We start from the raw sequence: 9,236 nt of genomic DNA, 5'->3' as shown, positions 1-9,236 counted from the left end.
AAGAGCTTCTGCACAGCAAAGGAAACTACCATCAGAGTGAACAGGCAACCTACAGAATGGGAGAAAATTTTTGCAATCTACTCATCTGACAAAGGGCTAATATCCAGAATCTACAAAGAACTCAAACAAATTTACAATGTAAGAAAAAAACAAACAACCCCATCAAAAAGTGGGCAAAGGATATGAACAGACATTTCTCAAAAGAAGACATTCATACAGCCAACAGACACATGAAAAAATGCTCATCATCACTGGCCATCAGAGAAATGCAAATCAAAACCAGTTAGAATGGCAATCATTAAAAAGTCAGGAAACAACAGGTGTTGGAGAGGATGTGGAGAAATAGGAACACTTTTACACTGTTGGTGGGATTGTAAACTAGTTCAACCATTATGGAAAACAGTATGGCGATTCCTCAAGGATCTAGAACTAGATGTACCATATGACCCAGCCATCCCACTACTGGGTATATACCCAAAGGATTATAAATCATGCTGCTATAAAGACACATGCACACATATGTTTATTGTGGCACTATTCACAATAGCAAAGACTTGGAATCAACCCAAATGTCCATCAGTGACAGACTGGATTAAGAAAATGTCGCACATATACACCATGGAATATTATGCAGCCATAAAAAAGGATGAGTTTGCGTCCTTTGTAGGGACATGGATGCAGCTGGAAACCATCATTCTTAGCAAACTATCACAAGAACAGAAAACCAAACACCACATGTTCTCACTCATAGGTGGGAACTGAACAATGAGATCACTTGGATTCGGGAAGGGGAACATCACACACTGGGGCCTATCATGGGGAGGGGGGAGGGGGAGGGGGGAGGGATTGCATTGGGAGTTATACCTGATATAAATGATGAATTGAGTGGTGCTGACGAGTTGATGGGTGCAGCACACCAACATGACACAAGTATACATATGTAACAAACCTGCACGTTATGCACATGTACCCTAGAACTTAAAGTATAATAATAAAAAAAAAACATAGAAAAGCAATTCATAAATTTATCAGAGTCTTCTGTGTGGTCACACCAAGCCACGCCTGGGCCTGGAACTGAGTTGCAGCCCCTCAGCTTCACCCACCACCTCCCAACCATGGACTCTCGCAAAGTGAAAGAGCTTTGGGCTTTTGTGAAAATGTGTAAGCAGGATCTGAGCGTTCTGCACATCAAGGAAATGCGCTTCCTGAGGGAGTGGGTGACAGCATGGGGGGTAAAGTAGCATCTGCTACTCAGAAAGCTAAATGAGAAGAAAATACCAAGGGGAAAAAAAACTGAGAGTAAGAAGGTGGAGGAAGACTTAAAGGCAGATGAACCATTGTTAGAAAGAGATAATCAGTGCTGTGAAGAAAAGTCAGCATGGAGACAAATGATGTCTTAGCAAGGCCATCTTTACTTTCTGCAGAAAGGGTGCTCAACTGCAGATGGAACAATAGCGAGAGCACACCTGGACAAGGGAGGGGAAGAGGTTCTTATTCCTGATGCATGTGGCCCCTGCTGCTGTGTCATTCTATTGGCTAGGGTTAGGCTGCAGAGGCTAAACTTATTCTGATTGGCTAATTTAAAGAGAATGACCGGGTGAGTGATTTGGTGGGAAAAATGGTTATGCAATGAGTCAGGGTGGAGGATGAGTCAGGGCAGAGCAGGTAATCAGAATGAGTCAGAGTGGAGCAGTGATTGAAAAAGGTTGCTTTATGAGGAAGTTAAGTTTAAAAGTAGAAGGCAAAGAACTGAACATACTGATATATTGATTATTTGAAGAGAAATTTAGAACTCATATCTAACATTCCCTCCTCTTGCATTTTCCTTATAGCTCGTTCTCTTCAAACTTCTTTAACATGTCTTGGCTTAGTTGTTCTGCTTGATTTTCCAAAAGAATAAGCTTCTCTGGATAACATGGAGGATAGTTAAGGGAGGTTCTAGTTAAGTGCCATTTTTATGAGCCTCTGTACCAACCCACGGATGCATGGTATGACAGCACCTGACAAGAACAAGTAAACCCATTACAGCTGTGAGGGAAGTAAGAATTGAGGCTATTACTCTTTTCCATTTAACAAACCACTTTTCTAGCCATCTTGTAAATGGGTCATTTACCCCTGAGTTGTTGGCTAACTTATTGGACAGAGCAGTCAGACCTTGCAATGTCTTTGTTATACTTTCATCAGGGCAGTGTTGTCTAGGATGAAGGTGCAACACTGAGTTTTAATTATGACACAAACTCCTCCTTTTTCTGCTAGTATCATGTCTAAGTTTATCTTATTTTTCCCAGGCTAGTAGCCCCTAATTATTCAGCTATTCCTTTAACAGCATCTCTAGTGTAGTTAATTGATCGCTGTTGGTTGTAATAGATGTAGTTTATCCAAATTACATTTTATTATCACCCACCAAAATATTGACTCAAATCCTGCAGCTATTTGATTTTGGGCTTTAAATTGATCTGGTATTCCCCATGGGACTCTAACTGTGTCTAAATAGACATGAGAGTAAAACAATGCATAAGGGGCTTCTTTTGTTTTACAATGTCTTATTTTTCCGTTCTCTGGTTGATGAAATGCCAGGGTGAAAGGGATAGCCAATTGGACTAAAGCATAAGTCCCACTTCAGTTACTTGGCAGAGTGTTCAGTAAAGGTCCACCATACTACTACTGCATATCCACTTAGGGATGCATAAGGGCTGACTGATTGGTAAGCTTTTGAAAATTTTTAAGCTCACTGCATCCCTTCAGGTCTCCAAGGAACACTAAGTTTCCTCCCTGTCGTGAGAGACAGGAAGTGAACTTAGTGTTGGGAGATGGAAGCTGCATGGCTCTCAGGAGCTTACCTGCAGGGTGTTGAAATTCAGGATATAGCAGAGAGAGCTTGGCACAACTTGTTACCCCAGACTGTAGAATCCTGGAAAAGAGCTACCATGCAGCCCATGCCCGGTCAACTGGAAGACCGCCCTCGTGGAAAGGGGACCATCTGGGCCTCTGGCCTGCCGTGCACACAAGCATAACAATTGCGTTTGTTTAACATGTAGATGGAATATTTAATCCATTTTAACCAGGCATTTACATCTTTATAACCTGTTTCAATGGCTATGGTTTGCCTTAAGTCTCTTATTTCTACTACTGAGAGCTTGCTTTTGTCATTTGGCATGAGGCAAGTCATAGTTTGATTTCATAGGTTTGGGAAAGGAGCAGCTGTAGGACGTGGAGGAGGGAGAACAAAGCACATCTTAAAGAAGCCTATAGGATCCTTTCCAGTGACTTCTGCTCCTAAACCATAGAAGCGCTCTAAAGTGGGGTTAGAGTTCCTAGTGGTAGGAATAGTAATGGATATAAGCACTGGGTAAGGAAAGGAAGGGAAAAGATAGATGGACTAAGCTTTCTTTAGCTTTAATTTGGTAGAGGTTGGTCCGGGAACAATGACCCATGATTCTGATGATAATGACACTTGCTTGACTCAGGTGTGATGTGTCCATCCCTTTCCGCTGTACAAACAGTAGTCTCGATGGTTAACAGCTCAACTTAGGGTCCTTCCCAGGCTGGCTCAAGTTTCCCTTCTTTCCACCCTTTGATGAGAACATCATCCCCAGGCTGATGCTGCTGTACTGGAAACTCCAAAGGTGGTGCCTGTGCTGAAAGACCTCTTGTTTTAAGGGAAGAGAATGTGAAGGATAAACCAAATAAATAATTTCTAAGAAATTGATCTTTTGTTTTAAATGTGGGGACATCAGCAGTGGACTTTATAGTCCTTGGTGTCTTCTTGCTGAGAAATTTTCTTTAGCACCTATTTTTATTAGTTTTTAGACCAAAGAAAGCCAAACACCATTTTATATTTAACAATGCTTCCTGTATGATTTTATACCAGATGAACTAAATTTCACCTTTATATTAGTGTGCTATTAATGTTAAATGTAATTTTAATAAAACCTTGTAGACATATTTATCCAATTTTAATGTCTGACCATAAGGTAAGATTTTTATAGACTCTTTTTAACCTTTTATAATTTTTGTTAAAGAGCAGGTTAGTGCTTTAAGAAAAACCTGTTGTGCTTTTATTTTAATGTCCAGTTCACAGACAAACTGGATGATACCTCTAACTTTAGCCAATATGTTTACACACAGAATTTCCTTTACAATTAACATTTCAAAACTTGCCTAAACCTTTAAAACAAAAATTTTTTTGACCTTTTAATGTAGGTAAAAATCCACATTCTTATGCCTCCTTATAATCCTTTTACCCAAAATATATTTTACTTTCCTTACACATCTTGCACATAAACTGTTTCTTCAATAGTTTTACATTCAGGAGGCCTAATTACTTTTAAATTACACAACATTTCTTGTGTAAATTCCCTTTTATAACTTTTTTTCATGACTTTCACAGACAATTATTTGATGTGCCTCAACTTTCTGACTTGTTGCAAACATCCCTTTCTTTAAACAACCAGTTAATTTATTTTAGGACAAGAATTTACCATATAATATTGTTTTTACATAAATTCTCTCCCACGTTTTGTTTTCAAAGATGATAACCATTCTTTTCCAAAGTGAACTTCCTTCATGTCTATGGACTAGACTGACTTAGGCCACAAAATTAGAAGTTAGGATAATACACGTTACACTGTTAATTTTTAGCAAACTTTACCTCTGTTGAAAACTTTGTAAGTTTGGAATTTCAATTATTCTTTGCTATTAATAAGACTTCATTCAGTCCATATTAACTTAGAATTGGTATAGATGGCTCCTTCCTGATTCTGTAAGTACTTTAAGGCTTGGTTGAGTGCAAAGAGTTCCCACATTTCAGCAGACCAATTATTAGGCAATTTTCCTAATTCTGCTTCTAGAAGAGTTTCCTTATCACTTACTGAATACCCATTGTGTCTTTTTCCCTCAATTAGCTGGGAGGAAACATGTCCTGTCCTGAAGGGAGTTCCTCCTAGGTCTGGTTGGACCTTTGTATGGTAATCAATTAAGATTTAGATCCCCTGTTAGGAAACCCACTGGGTTAAGGGAATTTTCAGTGGTTAATGTTAAGTCATCTTTTTCTAACAGAATAGCCTCATACTTTAAGGTTCTTGAGTCAGTGTGCTACGTTTTATTTTATTTTTTTTTTTACTTTTTGATTTAGGATAGTTCTGACCTGATGAGGTGTCCTCACAATGAGGTTTCCTCTAAAAGTTATTTTTCTCCTTCTGTTAGCAAAGCAGTTGCCACTACAGATTAAATGCATTAGGCAATCTGCAGGTTACCGGGTTAAGGATTTTTGATTAGGAAAGGCTATGGGTTGTCAGTGGCCTCAGTGCTTTCAGGCTACGCCCTTGTTTACACTAACAACAAGGTGGTATTGGAGTGTTATAGGGTCAAGGAGAAGACCTTCAATGATCAATTATAGGTTTTTAATTTACCCTGGCACTTAAAGGAATAGGGTACACTGTTTTCTCTTTACTAACTTCTCTTTTTCTCTCTCTTGGACTCTCTTTCTTTGACTCCTTTGTCTCTTTCTCTCTCTCTCTGCCTCTCTCTCTCTTTGACTCTGTCTCTTTCTCTCTAACTTCCTCTCTTTCCTCTCTGCTGGTCTTTCCCTGCCTCTGCCAGCCACTTATGCTGCTGTTCTCCCCTCTCCTTCCCCTAGGGGAGGGACTGGCAGTAGTGCAGCTACTCTTTCTTCCCCCCAAGAAGAAAGGAAAGGGGAGTTCTGAGTATTTTTCTTACCACCAGAGGTTTGTATAAGGTTCAACCCCCTGAAATTTGCAGAAGGCTCAACCATTCAAACCAGTGATGTCTTGCCTTGCCTGTCCTGGAAGGCTCAACCCCTCAAACCAGGGATGTCCTGCCTTGCTGCCCTGGAAAGTTGACCTGTTTCCTCCCTTTCCCCCTCTGAAGGTCCCTTGCACACTTCCCACTCATGTTGTCCTCTCAGGCTGCTCCCCCAAGGAAGAATTAGACCCCTGTTAGCACTGGCATGCTGGTATAAATCCCACAGCAGGATCCACCCTAAGCCATATGAGGTAGCTATGGAACCATAGAGAGGACCCACTCACTCCAGCAGTAGGACTTGTCACCATCCACATGAACAACACCATAAGTAGGGTTGTTTGTGATCATTCACGCACACACACATTTAGTCCTCCAGAATTTGACCACCAAGGAGGTACTTTACTGGCTCCCTTGGTCTGTGGCTTCATCTGTGGCTCCCTTGGTCTCCTTCCTTGGTCTGTGCACAGTCGCTGCCACAGTATGTGAGGATCCTTTACCCTAGGTTGCTAGCCAGTTTCTTTCCACATTGCTGAGAGTCCTGGTTTATTCGTCACACTGGGTGGGTCTTGGTTCCTCACTCCTGAGACCGCCAAGAACAAGGTGGTGGGGCATGCCTTCTCATGAGAGAGGACCGGAGACCACCCCTAGAGGAGAATATAATCCTGGACGAGCCCCCAAAATTGTTAGAAATAGATAATCAGTGCTCCAAAGAAAAGTCATAATGGAGACAAATGATCTCTCATCAAGGCCATCATTACTTTCTGCAGAAAGGGTGTTCAGTCACACATGAAACAATAGTGAGAGCACACCTGGGCAAGGAAAGGGAAAGGGTTGTTATTCCTGACACACATGGCCCCTACTGCTGTGTCGTTCCCCTATTGGCTAGGGTTAGACCACACAGGTTAAACTAATTCCGATTGGCTAATTTAAAGAGAGTGACAGGGTGAGTGGGTTGGCGGGGAAAAATGGTTATGGAATAAGGGTGGAGGAGAAGTCAGGGCGGAGCAGGTAATCAGAATGAGTTAGGGTAGAGCAGGTAATTGGAATGAGTCAGGATGGGGCAGGTGATCAGAATGACTCAGAGTGGGGCAGGTGATCAGAATGAGTCAAGGCAGAGCAGGTAATCGGAATGAGTCAGGGTGGGACAGGTGATCAGAATGAGTCAGGTGGAGCAGGTAACTGTAATGAGTCAGAGTGGAGCAGGTGATTGGAAAAGGCTGCTTTATGCAGAAGTTAAGTTTAAAAGTAGAAGGCAAAGAATTCAACATACTGACATATCGATTCTTTGAAGAGAAATTTAGAACTCATATCTAACACCATCAATTGAGGAAAATGATCTAGTAATTGATAATGAAGGTGTGATTGAACCAGACACTGATGCCCCTCAAGAAATGGGAGATGAAAATGTAGAGGTAACAGAGAAGATGATGGATCAGGCAAATGATAAGAAAGTGGCTGCTATTGAAGTCCTAAATGATGGTGAACTGCAGAAAGCCATTGACTCATTCACAGATGCCATCAAGCTGAATCCTCGCTTGGCCATTCTGTATGCCAAGAGGGCAAGTGTCTTTGTCAAATTACAGGAGCCAAATGCTGCCATCTGAGACTGTGACAGAGCCATTGAAACAAATCCTGATTCAGCTCAGCCTTACAAGTGGTGAGGGAAAGCACACCAACTTCTAGGCCACCGGGAAGAAGCAGCCCATGATCTTGCCCTTGCCTGTAAAATGGATTATGATGAAGATGCTAGTGCAATGCTGAAAGAAGTTCAACCTAGGGCACAGAAAACTGCAGAACATCAGAGAAAGTATGAGTGATAATGTGAAGGGTGAGAGATCAAAGAAACAATAGAAAGAGTTAAGAAGGCTCAAGAAGAGCATGAGACAGCCCAGAGGGAGGAAGAAGCCAGATGACAGTCAGGAGCTCAGTATGGCTCTTTTCCAGGTAGCTTTCCTGGGGGAATGCCTGGTAATTTTCTCTGAGAAATATCTGGAATGGCCAGAATGCCTGGACTCAATGAAATTATTAGTGATTCAGAGGTTCTTGCAGCCATGCAGGATCCAGAAGTTATGGTGGTCTTCCAGGATGTGACTCAGAACCCAGCAAATGTGTCACAATACCAGAGAAACCCAAAGGTTATGAATCTTATCTGTAAATTGTCAGCCAAATTTGGAGGTCAAGCATAATGCCCTTCTGATGAATAAAGCCCTTGCTGGAGGAAAAGCAACCTAGATCACCTTATGGATGTCACGATAATACAAACCAGTGTATCTCTGATCTTCTCATAAAGAGAGCTGGGGTGCTTTGAAGATAATCCCTACCCCTCTTCCCCAAATGTAGTTGAAGGATTTTACAGTGGTTTGCCATTAGGGTATTCATCCAAAAAATGTTTTCCTACTAGGAATTACAAACTTTAAACAATTTTTAAACCTTAAAAATATTTAAAACAAATTTAAAGGGTCTGTTCATTTTTTTTACTAATGATTTTGGATTTTTTTGAATTATTGGACAGGGAAGACATTTTTGTATGGAAGATTATTGCTCTAATTTGAGTAAAATAAAAGTTCATCAGGGTGAGGCAAACGTAACTCATTTGAGGATAAAGTTTGTGTTGGATATGTGGTTCCTGAAGCATTTTGACTTGTCTTTTTAAATGCTTTATCTTTTTCTTTAAAGAGGTATTTTAATAAAACTAATTGGGACCACCAGTATTTCAATAGGACCTGAGAAGGGACTGGAAGTACTTGGCAGGGCAGTGGCAATCTTGTGTTTTATGTAACATGCATCCTTGGGCAGGTTGCTCTTAAATCTTATACTGTGGTGAAGGGATGAATTTTTTGTAATGCTGTAGTAGAGTTGGAGTACTTATTCTGTTCTTGTCCAGTAGATCTAATAAATATTTCATATTCCACGTACAGGAAATAAGGGAGTACTTTTCTTTTTATATTTCTATGCTTAAAATTCTCTTTCCTAGTCAAAAAATGCTCAACTCTGTGTCTGCTTTCTGCTTGATACATTTTTCTCCATTACTTTTCTTGGGCTAAAGACAGGCTTTTTCTACCAGCATCATCACTGCTATCATCAACAGCAAAATTATACAATCCTATTTAATGCTGAATTTAATTTAATATGTAATACTTATGCTAATTGTAAGGTAATACCCAAAACAACTATAGTTTCTTACTTGGTCATGAGAATGCTTATTTAAGTTTTAGACTTCAACTCTGGCAAAATTTTGTCATATCAAAAGACATTGGAAAGAGGGATTCCCTTTGGTGTTTGGTCTTCTACTTGGAAAGTAACTATTGCAGTAAGAGTTTATCTTGTAGTATTCATCTTTGTATTTTGAAGATAATAAGGTTTGAATTAAATTGATATACACAGAGGGGAACCAATTTTTTGATCCAATGTGAATTATAAATGAGATAATCCATGTTCATTGTGGAGTTGTTGAGACTATGAAAGATTCATTG

General features: G+C 40.4%; 1 pseudogene; it reads left to right on the top strand.

Moving 5' to 3' along the window:
- The first annotated feature begins 1,115 nt into the window (after positions 1–1,115).
- Positions 1,116–7,949, top strand: LOC104657050 (annotated as a pseudogene).
- The last annotated feature ends 1,287 nt before the right edge of the window (positions 7,950–9,236 follow it).

This window comes from Rhinopithecus roxellana, chromosome 3 (assembly GCF_007565055.1).
Source record: "Rhinopithecus roxellana isolate Shanxi Qingling chromosome 3, ASM756505v1, whole genome shotgun sequence".
In the NCBI taxonomy this organism is placed as follows: Eukaryota; Metazoa; Chordata; class Mammalia; order Primates; family Cercopithecidae; genus Rhinopithecus; species Rhinopithecus roxellana.
The sequence above is the reverse complement of the archived record's forward strand: the minus strand, read 5'-3'. Positions and strand labels throughout refer to the sequence as shown.